Genomic DNA, 14,658 nt, shown 5'->3' with positions numbered 1-14,658 from the left:
TTCCGTTGATGTAAATAATTCAGGAAAAGTAACACAACCAAGTGAAGTGAATGATGCTTTTTCTAGAAAAAAATATTCTCACTTATAAAAAAAAATGTGGTATACAGTGGATTGTGAAGGAAAAAAAAGCGAAAATCTGGAGTAAGAGTCAAGATTGAGGGCAGGAGAAAGAAATGCCTCAAGATGTCTTAACTTCCAAGGGATTTAATTCAGGGAATGGGCTGTTTACAAAATCACTGGAAGGTCTAAGGGTATGGGCTTTAGACTAGGTTTCTAGAAATGACTCCCAGAAAAAAGCAGAACTGACCCACCAGAAGAGCTACTACCTCTGAGGCCACCACTAGGGCTACTGATTTCAACTGTGAGACTGTGTTCCTGTATCAGGAAGCCACACTAAACAAGCAGCCTGGCTTCAAAATGGGTTTCAAGATGTAACCTTGAAGCAAACCGTAGAAGCCTTTTCCCTTAGCCTTCAAAAAAATAAACTCCACATCCTTCTCTTTCTCACTGCATACACTCCCTCCACATTTCGATAACGGTAGGCTAGTATCTAATTATGTGCCTTCTTAGAAGTTCCTCGGGCTAATCTTGAGATGGGCAGGCCAAGCCTGGAGACCCAGCTGCAAAATTCCAGAGATTATCTCAAGGTGGCTAGTGAACCACCCAGCCATTGTGGAGATGATGTCAGCCCACGCTCCAGGTAGAATGAGACCCAAGATGGCCGCTGGAATGAGACACGCGGACACCGTATTCAGCACAATTCTTGCATGCCTTCCATATCAAGTTTCCCCTTTTTAATCCCTTGCCCCTTGTCTTTCCCCACAAATTCGAATTGGTCGCTTTGGATGGGAATCCAGCCACTTCCCCATTACTAGTTTTGGTTAATAAAGTCACTTTCTTTCCACTAGACCTCACTCTTGTTGAACTCTGCAGGCAACAAGCAACCGGATCTGCATTTGGTTACAGCGCTGCTCCTCATGCTTCCTCTAGACATGCAGATGACTGGATGGAGAATGGATGCAGAACGGTTGAAAAGCCTCATGTTCCTACTACCTCGTTTGCCAATGACAACAAAGGCTTGTCATGGAACAGGAAGTTGGCCTCCACCAGATCCACCTTCCAAATCTCAGTTGAGTATAATCTTTTTTTTTTTTTTTTTTTTTTTGAGACGGAGTCTCGCTCTGTCGCCCAGGCTGGAGTGCAGTGGCCGGATCTCAGCTCACTGCAAGCTCCGCCTCCCGGGTTTACGCCATTCTCCTGCCTCAGCCTCCCGAGTAGCTGGGACTACAGGCGCCCACCACCTTGCCCGGCTAGTTTTTTGTATTTTTTAGTAGAGATGGGGTTTCACCATGTTAGCCAGGATGGTCTCGATCTCCTAACCTCGTGATCCGCCCATCTCGGCCTCCCAAAGTGCTGGGATTACAGGCTTGAGCCACCGCGCCAGGCCTCAGTTGAGTATAATCTAATGGTCAAACTTGATTTGTTTCTGGAATGCTAGTTGGGAGGGAGCCTGGATAATATAATTTGTCGTTTTGTAGCCCCTGGTATAGTCGGTTGGAATGAGTTGGAGGGAGCCAGTCCACACTCTCCACACATCTAGGATCAAGTGGCTTATTCGCCACCATGGCTACGACTAGCTGTCCCAGTTGTGATCACGAGCCCTCACATTTGACCCTCCCTACCACGTGGTCATTGCCTTCCCTCTTTATTATTAACCCCTTTCATAGAAGAATCAGCTGAAGCCTAGAGGCGTGGGATATTTTGCACAAACCTATGCTGGAGGAAGAAGGGGAGCCAGGCTTGGAACTCCATCTGTCTGATTCCAGAGACTGCACTCCCCACCAGTACTTGATCCTCCCCACAGCTGCTATCTCTCCAAGTCAAAGGCCCATGAAGCTCTCCCTCACTCTGTTTCAAGTGGCAGCAAGCTCCAGGCTCCAGCCCTGTTCACGGACTCCCAACGGATCTCCTGCAGCTTTTCTCTTGCTCCTGCTTTTACCGGAAATTATAACTATTTCAGCAGTTTTAGTGCTTGGAGGAAGCTTTCTCTACCTACCTCTCCTCCCTCTGGGGACAGGATGCTTTACTCATCCCAGGGAAGGCCTTAAATTACCTTCTGCTACATCCACAGATTTTATTTCATCTCTCTCCATTAGAAATAAAGACGAAGGCAAGACCATGGTTTCTGAGTTCTCTTAGTCTCCACAGAATATAATTACTACATTTTTTTTCTTTTTCTAATCACAGGAGACTTCTCTCAGCAACCTAGTTACTGATTCTATTACTCCCTCACTCTCCACTTCCAACTGCTCTTTGAAGCGGCTTTGGTAGGGAAGTTATTTCGCTTCAAGTTGTTTAAGAGGCCTCATTAATGAGGTTGATGACAGTCAGATCCTGCCATGCCTCTTAAGAGACTTGTCATTTCCTCTACCCTAAACATTGTAAAACAAACGCAGGTGGAATGGTAAAGCAATGTGGTCATTATTTGTCTATTTGCATCCACCATTGGAAAACATCTCCTTTTCAATTTAAAATACTCTCAAAATACGAGATGTTGCCTATTTGTTGCTGGTCCCTGCTCTCTCTCTCTCCTGTCTCCACATCTGGGTTCATTTAGTAACCATCAAAAGAAAAGCAACCCTTGGGATCCATTATTATCATTTATCCATCCAAATCTGTGAATGCTTACTATGTGCCAGGCACTGTGCTAAGTGCTCAGAAGAGTAGGTGAATAGGGTTCCTGTCTTCCAGAGGCTTCCAATCCAGACATTACACAAGCGATCAACTCATAAAATAATTTAAAGTGGGTGCTGGGTGCGGTGGCTCACGCTTGTAATCCCAGCATTCTGGGAGGTTGAAGCGGGAGGATCGCCAGAAGTAGGAGTTCAAAACCAGCCTGACCAACATGGTGAAACCCCTCTACTAAGTACACAAAAATTAGCCTGGCGTGGTGGAGGGCACCTATAATCCCAGCTACTCGGGAGGCCGAGGCAGAAGAATCGCTTAAACCCAGGAGACAGAGGTTGCAGTGAGCTGAGATTGCACCACTGCAGTCCAGCCTGGGTGCCAGGGTGAGACTATGTCTCAAAAAAAACAAAACAAAACAAACAAACAAAAAAAAAATTAAAGTGAATATATAGGGCATTTCCTCAAAACTAGGTTCCTACTTAGACGAAGTAGAAAGGGAAGGCTTCTCAGAGAAGGTGACGTTTACACTGAAGGAAAAGGAGAAAGCTGCCATGCAAAATGAAGAGAACATTTGGGACAGAAGGCACAGCATATATGAAGGTGGGAAAAGAAAACGTTGGTGTATTGCAGGTCTGCAAGGAGGCGCTCAGGATGGAAGCCCATTGGCCAGAGGGAGGCTGATCCTCGAGATCAGTGGGGCCAGACCTTGCAGGGCTTTATAGGTCAAGGAAAGGAGTTACGATCGTATGCTTAGTGTGATGGGAACCGTTGGAGAAGGGAGGAAGATGTCTACTCAAGGAATTCTCACGACTGAGTGAGGAGTGGACTGGAATGAGGGGATGATGGCAAAGAGGATGCAGAGGGCATTGCACTTGTCCAAGAGGAGCAGACAGAAGCCTGGACTAGGTGGTGGGGAGTGGAGAGGGGGAGGTGGGGGACATGAGATTTGCTGATAGCTGAGATGTGAGTGGTAGTGAAGCGGAGGAGTTAATGACGCCCTCTGCTTTTTCAGATGCTGTTTGGGGCTCAGCAGTGAGGAATCCTAGCACCAAGAAGGCAGGGGTGGGGGTTAACCACCATAGGGGGGTTAATGGGCCTTATGACTTAATAATATGCCTCTTGGCAACCTACCTTTTCTCCCCTGTGGCTATATTCTTGTAATGCCATCCACTCCTAGTAGATAGAGGCTGCATATTTACCTGCCTCAAGTCTAGAACATGAAATGCCTCTTGAATCTGACAGTATCAAGGAGTGGTTAAGCACAGTCTCTGGAGCCAGGCAGCCTCATCCGGATCCTATTTCTCTTGACTATAGGTATAATCTCACCTGGCTTCTCTGAGGCTTGGCTTCTTTAGTTGTAAATTAGTGTGATGATAATAGTACCTACCTTGTGGGATTGCTGGGAGGATTGTATGAACTCCTGCAAGGGAAGTCCTCGTAGCAATGCCTGGCACACGAGCTCAGTGTTAGCTCATATTAGAGTAAATCACAGGGGACCAGGTACTTTTGAGCTGCCTTTATTTCACTCTACACCCACCCTTATAACAGGATTTAATGCTTTAAGGCCTGCTCCAAATAGATCCAACCCCAGACTGGATTCACAAGACAAGTCTGCCTTACTAAGTATTTCTTTTTTTTTTTGAGATGGAGTCTTGCTCTGTCCCCCAGGCTGGAGTGCAGTGGCGTGATCTCCACTCACTGCAAGCTCCGCTTCGCAGGTTCACGCCATTCTCCTGCCTCAGCCTCCCGTGTAGCTGGGACTACAGGCGCCCGCCACCGCGCCCGGCTCATTTTTTTAAATGTATTTTTAGTAGAGACGGGGTTTCACCGTATTAGCCAGGATGGTCTGGATCTCCTGACCTCGTGATCTGCCCGTCTGGGCCTCCCAAAGTGCTGGTATTACAGGTGTGAGCCACCGCGCCCGGCCTTACTAAGTATTTCATAGGAAGCTGGAAGTGGGGGTTTCCTCTAGCTGCAAAGTGTTTCATTTCAAAATCCCTAATGAAAATCTGGCAGCCAGGCATGGTGGCTCATGCCCGTAAACCTAGAACTTTGGGAGGCTGAGGTGGGAGGAACGCTTGAGGCCAGGAGTTCAAGAAGAGCCTAGGCAACATGGTGAAACCCCATCTCTACAAAAAAATGCAAAAATTAGCCGGGCATGGTGGTGCATGCTGGTAGTCCTAGCTACTGGAGAGGTTGAGGTGGGAGGATCACCTGAGCCTGGGAGGCAGAGGTTGCATTGAACCAAAGATCTTACCACTGCACTCCAGCCTAGGTGACAGTGCCAGAAAATCTGGCCCCTTCTCCCTCTCTATTCACTTGCAACTGTATGCACCTCTCCCCACATTTTCCTCTTCCAGTTTTTCTGGCCCCTGGGATTATACCCCGCTTCCCACCTCACCCTTAGTCTCTTCACAGAACCCAGCTTTACTAATTCTCTCCTTGTTTTCTGCTATGGTCTGAATATGTCTCTCCCAAACTCGTATGTGAAATCCTAACCTCCAAAGTGATGGTATTAGGAGGTGGAGTCTTTGAGAAGTGAGCAGGTCAGAGGGGCTGACCTCTCATGAATGGGATTAGTGCCCTTAGAAAAGAGATCCCAGAGAGATTCCTCTCCCTTTCTGCCATGTGAGGATACAGAGAGAAGATGACCCTTTATGAACCAGGAAGTGGCCTTCATCAGACACGGACTCTGCCAGGGACTTGATCTTGGACTTCTGAGCCTCAGTAACAGTGAGAAATACATTTCTGTTATTCATCAGCCACTCAGTTTATGATATATTGTCACAGCAGCCTCTAACAGACTGAGACATTTTCTATTTCCTAATTTCTGATCTTATCTTTATTATTTGTTTTATTTAATTTCCTCTGGGTTTATTTTCCATTCTTTTTAAAACTTCCCAGTGTATATTTTCCATTATTTTACCAACTCTTGAGATGAAAATCTTAACTCATAAATGTTTAGCTTTTTTTTTTTTTTCTTTTCTGTTACATGCTTTTAAAATTATGTTTCCCACAAGCATGATTTTGGCTGCCTCTCATAAGTCTTGATGTGTGGTATTTTCATTATCATTCAGTTGAAAATACTTTATAATTTTTATTGTAACATTTTCTTTGACCTATGGATTATTTAGAATATTGCTTAATTTCTAAATAAGCCTTGCCTGTGTTACTGATTTCTAGCTTAGGTGCATTGTGTCAGAGGATGTACTTTATGTGATTTCACTGCTTTGAAATTTGTTGTGACTTGTTTTATGTTATGAAACAGCATATAGTTAATTCTGGTACATATTCCCGGTGAGCTTGAAAATATTCACTCTGCAGTTATTGGGTACAATGTTCTAGGAATGTACATTAGGTCAAGTTTGCTAAACATGGTATTTCTATATCTTTACTAATTTTGTCCGTTAACATATTCTATCAGTTTCTAAAAGGTGCCTTATAAAATTCCACTATGATTGCAGATTTGTCTATTCTTCCTTTTAGACTTTTCATTTTTTGCTTTATGTATTTTGGAACTATATTACTAAGTGTATACAAATTTAGAATTATTGTATCTTCTCATACAATAGTTGATAATGGTAAATTAAACCTTTCGTCATTATGTAGTATTATTTTTCATGGTTAGTAATGTCATTTATCTTAAAGTCTACTTTGCCTAAAATTAATAATTTATGTTAGTTTTTTTTTTTTTTTTTGAGATAGAGTCTTGCTCTGTTGCCCAGGCTGGAGTGCAGTGGCGCAATCTCGGCTCACTGCAACCTCCACCCCTCCAGGTTTAAGCAATTCTCTGCCTCAGCCTCCGGAGTAGCTGGGATTACAGGCACATGCCACCACGCCCGGCTAATTTTTTTTTTTTTTTTTTTTTTGTATTTTAGTGGAGACGGGGTTTCACCATCTTGGCCAGGCTCGTCTTGAACTCCTGACCTCGTGATCCACCCGCCTCGGCCTCCCAAAGTGCTGGGATTACAGGCGTAAGCCACCGCGCCTGGCTGTGTTAGCTTTCTTTTTGCTAGTATTTGCATGTTACATCTTTTTCCATTATTTTACTTTCAACTTTCAATATTTCTGTAGCCTTTTGTTTTAGTTACATTCCTGGTTAAAACAATATGTAATAAAAATGTTTTTCCCATAGTTTTATTGAAGACTTGTTTTTATTTGTTTGTTTGTTTTTTGAGACGGAGTCTTGCCCTTGTCCCCCAGGCTGGAGTGCAATGGCTTGATCTCGGCTCACTGCAACCTCTGCCTCCCAGGGTTCAAATGATTCTCCTGTCCCAGCCTCCCGAGTAGCTGGGATTATAGGCGCCCACCACCACGCCCAGCTAATTTTTTGTATTTTTGGTAGAGATGGGGTTTCACTATGTTGGCCAGGCTGGTCTCGAACTCCGGACCTCAGGTGATCCACCTGCCTCAGCCTCCCAAAGTGCTGGGATTACAGGCGTGAGCCACCACACCGGGACATTTTAAAGAATATAAGTAATTTGCCAGATTGGTAACATCCTGGGATTTCTATGTTACTTTGTAGAAGATCTTAATAGAACAACCCGCTGCTCTTCAGGTTATTAATAACCTAGTCTTAATGTTTCTTAGCCTTAGCATATGTGAAAAACTATAAATTGTAAATTGCTATACACATTTACATCATCTTGTATATGTAATTGTTTTTGTCTTTAAAAATCTAGTCGGATAATCATTGTCTTCTAATATGAATATTTTGCTTACTTATATTTAATTTGGTTTCTATGTATTCAATCTGTTCTGTTTCTTTTTCTTTCTTTCCTTGCTTTATTTTCAGCTGATCATTTTTTACTTTTTCAGTCTCCCCTTGTGTCTGAAAATTATGCAATCTTTTAGCATTCCTTGAGTGGTTACCATAGAGATTACAAAATAAATTCTAGATATGCAAAAATCTAGTATCAATTAGTTCTTTTACTCCCTTTTCAGATAATACACACATTTTGGGAACAATACTTCCCAAACCTTAATATGCATATGAATCACAGAGGATTTTGTTAAAACAGAAATTCTGATTCAGTGATAGTTCTGAGATGCTGCCTTCTAATAAGCTCCATGAGCCACTCTATGATTAGAAAGCCTTTAGAACACTTTACTCTCTTTAGCTCCTCTCTACTTAAATACCAATAATGTCCTTTCTCTATATTTTAAACCCTAAAACACATTACTGTAATTTTTTATATAGGTAATATTAATCTAGATTCGCCCACTTATTTATTTATTTAATGCATATTTTTTGAAATGGAGTCTTGCTCTGTCACCCAGACTGGAGTGCAGTGGCACCATCTCAGCTCACTGCAACCTCCACCTCCCAGGTTCAAGCAATTCTCCTGCCTCAGCCTTCCAAGTAGCTGGAACCACAGGTGCCCAGCACCACACCCAGCTAATTTTTTTATTTTTAGTAGAGATGGAGTTTCACCATGTTGGTCAGGCTGGTCTGGAACTCCTGACCTCAAGTGATCTGCCCACCTTGGCCGCCTAAAGTGCTGGGATTACAGGTATGAGCCACTGCACCCAGCCTCACCCACATACTTACTATTTTTATTGTTCTTCATCCCATCCTGCATTGTTGATATTTTGGGTTTTTGTTGTTGTTGTTGTTGTTTTTTGCTTTTTGGGTTTTTTGTTTGTTTGTTTTGAGACAGGTCTCACTTTGTCATCCAGGCTGGAGTGCAATGGCATGATCATGGCTCACTGCAGCCTCGACCTCCTGGGCTCAAGCAATCCTCCCACCTCAACCTCCCAAGTAGCTGGGACCACAGAAGTGCACCACCATGCCTGACTAATTTTTGTATTTTTGGTAGAGATGGGTTTTTGCCATTTTGCCCAGGCTGGTCTTGAACTCCTGGGCTCAAATGATCCACCCACCTTGGCCTCCCAAAGTGCTGGGATTACAGGCATGGGCCACAGTGGCCAGCCTTTGATATTCTGGTATTTCACATGGAACCATTTTTCTTTTGGCTTAAGAATACCTTTTAGTATTTCTTTAGTGGAGTTCTGCTGGTGAAAATTCTGTTTTTGCCTGAAAATGTCTCTAAACTTTTAATTTTGAAATATTTTTTGATTTACAGAGACAGAGCAGAGGATTCCTATATATCCTTTACTCATTTATTTTCTAATGTTAACATCGTATTTACTGTAATACATTTGTGAAAACTAAGAACTCAACATAGTTACACACTCTTGAACATACTTCAGATTTTATTTGTATTTCTCCACTCATATTTTCTTTCTGCTTCAGGATCCAATCCAGGATACTGCATTACATTTAGTTATTATGTCTCATTAGTTTCCTTTGGTCTGTAATAACTTCTCAGTCTTTTCTTGTTTTCCATGACTATGACAGTTTTGAGACATACTAGTCAGGTATAAATAGCCAGGTATTTTCTAGAGCATTTTTTTTTAAAGGGGCTCTTCGGCATAAACTGGAAAGCCTACTAGACAAATTCTGAAAGAGCTGTAACACCCTATAACATTTTTCAATTGGAGTTTGTCTGTGTATTAATTTGCTAGGGCTGCCTAACAAGACTGGATGGCTTAAACAATAGAAATTCATTTCTTCATAGTTCTAGAGATTAGTCTGAAATCAAGGTATCAGCAGGTTTGACTTCTTCTGAGGCCTCTTTCCTTGGCTTGTATATGGCTGTCTTCTCTTTCTGTCTTCGTGGTCTTTCCTTTGTGTGTGTCTGTGTCTAATCTCCTCTTATAAAGATACCAGTTATATTGGATTAGGAACCCACGCTTAGGACCTCGTTTTACCGTAATTACCTCTTTAAAGGCTGTATCTCTATATACAGTCACATTCTAAGATACCGATGGTTAAGAGTTCAACATATAAATTTTGGGGTGACACCAACATTCAGACCATATCATACACCTTTCCATGCTTTGAAAGCATGCTTTTTTTTTTTTCCATTTGTGCAAGATATGTCCCAGCATAGTGAATTCTAAATTGGCAGTTATTTATTTCAGCACTTTTCTTAGTTCATTGCCTTCTGGCTTCCATTGTTTCATCTGTGTTCCATATGTTTTTATTCTCTTACACTCTCTTCTATATTTCCATCTTCATTTTTAACTGCTATGCTTTATTCTGGATAGTTTCTTCTGGCTATCTTTCGATTCAGATTTGAGGGTACAGTAGAGTATTTGTTGAGACTAAGTAGCCTGAGTGACCGGAGGACATCCACGGGGGGTTGGGAGGATAAGCTCAGGTGAAAATTCAGGGCTTACAGAAAAAATCTAGATTCTTCAGACTGGCAAGGGAAGCCTTTTGACATAAGGCTCTAGTTTTACTTTGTAGCTTTCCCCCCTATGATTTAAGGCCAACCAGTTAGACTCATATCTTTGTGAAATACATCTTTATTTCTGATTCCAAACTGAAGTCATTTCCTCCTTTGAAGTGCTGATTTCCCCTTGTCTCTACTGAGCTAATCCTCAAAGTTTTGGCTTACGTGCCCCTTATTCAATGAAACCACTTTTGATCATTTTAGACCAGTGGCACAGGGACTCCTGCAGGCTACTTAATGTATGTTAGCTTATAGTGTTAGTTATCTTGTAATGTTTATGCCTTGTTTTTCAAATAAATAATAATACTTGAAGGAAAGGTATGTCTTGTACCTTTCAGCACCTAACACCTTAGCCTCAGTACTTAAACCCGTGTTTGGCGCATATTATGTTAATAAATTTATATTGATTGATTTTGTTTTCCTTTGTCACTCTCAATGTACTAGAGAGAGATCCTCTAGCTACATACACAATGCATTTTAGCTTTCGGTCACTTTTTTTTCTTTTGCCCAGGCTGGAGTGTGGTGGCAAGATTTTGGCTCACTGCAACCTCCGCCTCCCAGGTTCAAGTGATCCTCCTGCCCCAGCCTCCCAAGTAGCTGGGACCACAAATACAGGCCATCATGCCCAGCTAATTTTTGTATTTTTGGGAGAGATGGGCTTTCACCATGTTGCCTAGGCTGGTCTTGAACTCCTAAGCTCAAGCGATCTGCCTACCTCAGCCTCCCAAAGTGCTGGAATTTACAGGTGTGAGCCACTGTGGCCACCCTTGGTTACTTTTAATTTTATGGAAGGTGCAGAAATAAATGAAGACCATGCAAATAAGAGCAGCTAGAGGCTATTTATTCAGAACTTGCTATAGCAGGGGATCAGTCATTTTCATTTATATTTGGCAGAAGCTCAAAGATAATGAGGACAAGGGGAGTGGAGAAACTTTATGATAGAAAAAAGGAAAGGGTTAGGTATGTGCCATATGGAGGCTGTCGGCACCAAGAAGCTGGAGGCAGGTTAACTAGAAATGGGGCATCCTATGCAATTGGTTTGGGGAGCACATTTGGCTTTCTTTGGTTGGTGCTGAGTTGGAAGTGGAGGCGAAATAAAGAAAGCTGGTGGTTACAGGCCAAGTCCTAATTGTTTGGGGATGATCACTGCAGAGTATGGTTTGGCTTCCTGCTGGTTGCTGCAGAGGTTATGGGTCAGAGTTTTATTGTCATATCTCCTGGCTATTGTTCACCTGTATATTCAGTCCCTCAGTCTCCGTTTTGGCCACTGTCTTACTTGGAAGAGTGTGACCAGTTGAAGGAAGGCTAGTGATCCAGATCTCCAGATCTTGGGGATTGTTTAGTCGCCTCCACAATCAATCTTATTGTGAGATCTTTTGGACTTTTTTGTGTTTTACCATTATGGTGATAATCTGGTAAGAGGGTGCCTGTACAGAAGAATTTAAGACTCTGGATAGAATGCAAAGGGCCTCAGGTTGAAGCATCTTTTTAGATTAACATTTCGATTGTATAGAATTCTAAATTGCTTCTTTAGTTGTGAAATGTGAACCCAGGGATTGACTTCCTGGAGTTTAATTGTTGTGTTTGCTATTAACTCTGCTAGATGAGGTTCAAGAACAGTTTCTTTCTGTTATCACTTCCAAATACATAAAATTTCCTGTTGAAGATCATGAAGAGGCTGTTTAGGAAGATGTTGTGGGGATACTGGCATAATGATCTTGGTGATAGAACTGGGTATGGTACATGAGTTCCTTGAAATATTTTGTCATTTTTGTGTGCAGTAGGACAGAGTCTATTATCTAAAGTGAAATATCTCAATGCATGGGTCTTCTAGTTACCAGTTCTCAGGGGAATATATTCCCAAGGGAATAATGAACCATGTAACCATAAAGGCTAGTGAAAGCGGGAGTAGCTTTGGTGAAGGGAGCTCGAAGATTTCTGAAAGTTCTGCTAATTTAAATTTAAGAATGCCATTGGTTTTTTTTAACCTGTCCAGAAGATTGTGGGTGGCAAGGATAGTGTAGTTTGGAGTAAGGCGTAGTTATTTTATAATAGTTCCCATAAAGTGTTTGCTTTAGTCATTTGATATAAAAGTTGTCATGCCCCAGGTTGGAAACATAAAACCATGCAGCTTTTTTAGAGACTGTAAGGACCGTAGCTTTTTGGCAGAAAAATGCTGCAGTCTACTCTGAAAATAGACATACAATAAAAACATTTTAAAAATCCATTTGAAGGTGTGCAAAAGGGTGTTGAGGCCTTGGTTCTTGGCCATGTCTCACCTTTACAGATTATTCAGGATTATGTGTTGACAGGTGACACATGACTCCAAAATAACCTCAGCTGTCTTTTTCAAGTTTCCCAACTAATGTCCATATAAGGGAGTAGGCAATTTGTCTGTGCCATGATGAGCAGTTTTCATGGCGAAATTAAGCTAACTTCCACTTGAAGTCATCTGATGTCACCAAACCACTGTCTTGGGAATTCCAGCGATGACGCAAACAGATATTTTTCATTCTTCCTTTTCAAAGATTTGGCCTAAACATTGATATTTTATTTTATTTTGAGATGGAGTTTTACTCTTTCGCCCAGGCTGGAGTGCAGCGGCGTGATCTCAGCTCACTGCAACCTCCGCCTCCCTGGTTCAAGTGATTCTCCTGCCCCAGTCTCCTGAGTAGCTGGGATTACAGGTGCCTGCCACCACACCTGGCTAATTTTTGTATTTTCAGTAGAGACAGGGTTTCGCCAGGCTGGTCTGGAACTCCTGACCTCAGGTGATTCACCCACTCCCAAAGTGCTAGGATTATAGGCATGAGTCACTGCACCTGCCAACATTGATATTTTATAATTGTCTCTTTGGATACCTCCAGAAATTTATCCTCTGAGGGCTGAGATAGGATCATATACTGGTTAAATCTGCTTGTTTGTCACAATGAGCTGCTAGAGCATTTCCTTTAAGTTTCATATTTTCTCTTTTTGCATGAGCATTTACATTATAATGACCACCACTCAAAGGAACAGGAGTGCATCGAAAAGTACATTACCTTGTTGTCTATTTTTCTGGGAGTTTTGATAGAGATGAGAAACTCCCCACTTTTTTTTTTCTCAAAGAATCTCAAAGTCATGTACTATTCCAAAAGCATATTTGCTTTCTGTACATTTGTTTACTCTTTGGTCTTCAACTAATTGACAAAGTGTAATACATGCATTATGTTCTGGCATTTGTGCTGACTTTTACCCAGGTAGAGAACACTATATTCTAAAGAGAAATTAGTCATACCATAACCTGCTTGATAACCTCCAGTATCAGTTTTTGTTTTTGAGATGGGATCTTGCCCTGTCACTCAGGCTGGAGTGTAGTGGCATGATCATGGCTCACTGCAGCCTTGACCTCCTAGAGTCAAGAGATCCTCCTGCCTCAGCCTTGTGAGTAGTTGAAACTACAAACATGTACCACCTTACATGGCTAATTTTTTCTTTTTGTAGAGACAAGATTTCACTCTGTTGCTCAGGCTGGTCTTGAACTTCTGGGCTCAAGCAATCCTCCCACCTCGGCCAGTTTCAGTTTTGAGGTATGATCCATTAACAAATAGTATTAGGTCAGGGTTCTCAGTGGGAGTCCCTGATAAATATGAATACAGAAAATTTCCTAGCTAAGGTGAGACTATTGTGAGGCTCCCTTTCTGGTTAGGGGCAGAAAGAGTGGCAGGATTCAGGGTGCTGCAGTAGTGAATGGTAATGTGAGAGGGAGAGTAGCAATATCCTAGGAAGTTAATCAGCTGGCTGAAAAGTGTTGTGTGTTTTCAGTCAGTAGTAATGTCAGTACTATATGAGGGACCATGAGATCAAGTGGGGAAACTAGAACTATTTCAGCAGAAGTATGGATAAGTAATTTTTGTTTTTTTCTTAATTGCAGCTTTCAACACAGATGAGAGGAAAGCCTTTACAACCAGATCAAAGGTAAGGCTATATATAGTAAGTCATGAGTTTTGATGGTTCCCATCAAGTTGAGTTAAAACTCCAAGGGCTTATCCATATAGCTTATGCATAAATAGACCAAAGGGATTTTTGTAGTTAAAGATACCCAGTGAAAGAAGCTGTTGAAGAACTTTCTTCAGGCTGCAGAAAGCCTATTCCAAGTTTGGGTTTCCAGAAGAAAAAGTCTCTTCCTGAGGTCTGAATCAAGTCATAAAGGGATATTACGATCTCAGAAAATGTGTATGCAATATCTAGTTAAACCTAGAAGTCCTATCAACTGTCATTTAGTGAGAGGTCTAAAATAAGTTTGGATAATCTTTTGCCTAATGAGAGAATGTTTTTCCCTCTTTAGACACACCATGTTCTAAATAATGGATTGTACTTTGGAAAAGTTGAAATGTATCTGTTGAAACTTTGTTCCTTCTCTGTTAATGCTGAGAGCAAGTAAATGGAACCCTTTTACAAGTTTTCTTGTTCTATGAATAAAGTAGATCATCTACATATGATATCAGAACTAAATCACAAGAGAAATTCAGATCTTTTAAGAATTGTTTGAGGAATTGGGAAAAACAGGAGGGGGCTTCAATAAAACCCTAGGACATAATTGTTCAGGTATATTGTTATCTTCTCCAGGTGAAAGCTAAAAGGTATTGACTGCCCTAGAAGTGGTCTAGAGGCACATCCAATAAATAAA

General features: G+C 41.8%; 1 long non-coding RNA gene and 1 other non-coding gene across 2 annotated transcripts in view; both read right to left on the bottom strand.

The window, feature by feature from the left end:
• Positions 1 to 14,658, bottom strand: part of LOC123573553 (uncharacterized) — a 47,819-nt gene that overhangs the window by 26,253 nt on the left and 6,908 nt on the right. The gene's annotated exons all lie outside the window — the stretch shown is intronic.
• On the bottom strand, positions 9,110 to 9,171 carry LOC123573765 (U7 small nuclear RNA). The gene has a single exon (XR_006698499.1). It is a non-coding gene; the product is annotated as a U7 small nuclear RNA (small nuclear RNA).

The sequence above is a fragment of the Macaca fascicularis genome, chromosome 5 (genome assembly GCF_037993035.2).
Source record: "Macaca fascicularis isolate 582-1 chromosome 5, T2T-MFA8v1.1".
Lineage (NCBI taxonomy): Eukaryota > Metazoa > Chordata > Mammalia > Primates > Cercopithecidae > Macaca > Macaca fascicularis.
The sequence above is the reverse complement of the archived record's forward strand: the minus strand, read 5'-3'. Positions and strand labels throughout refer to the sequence as shown.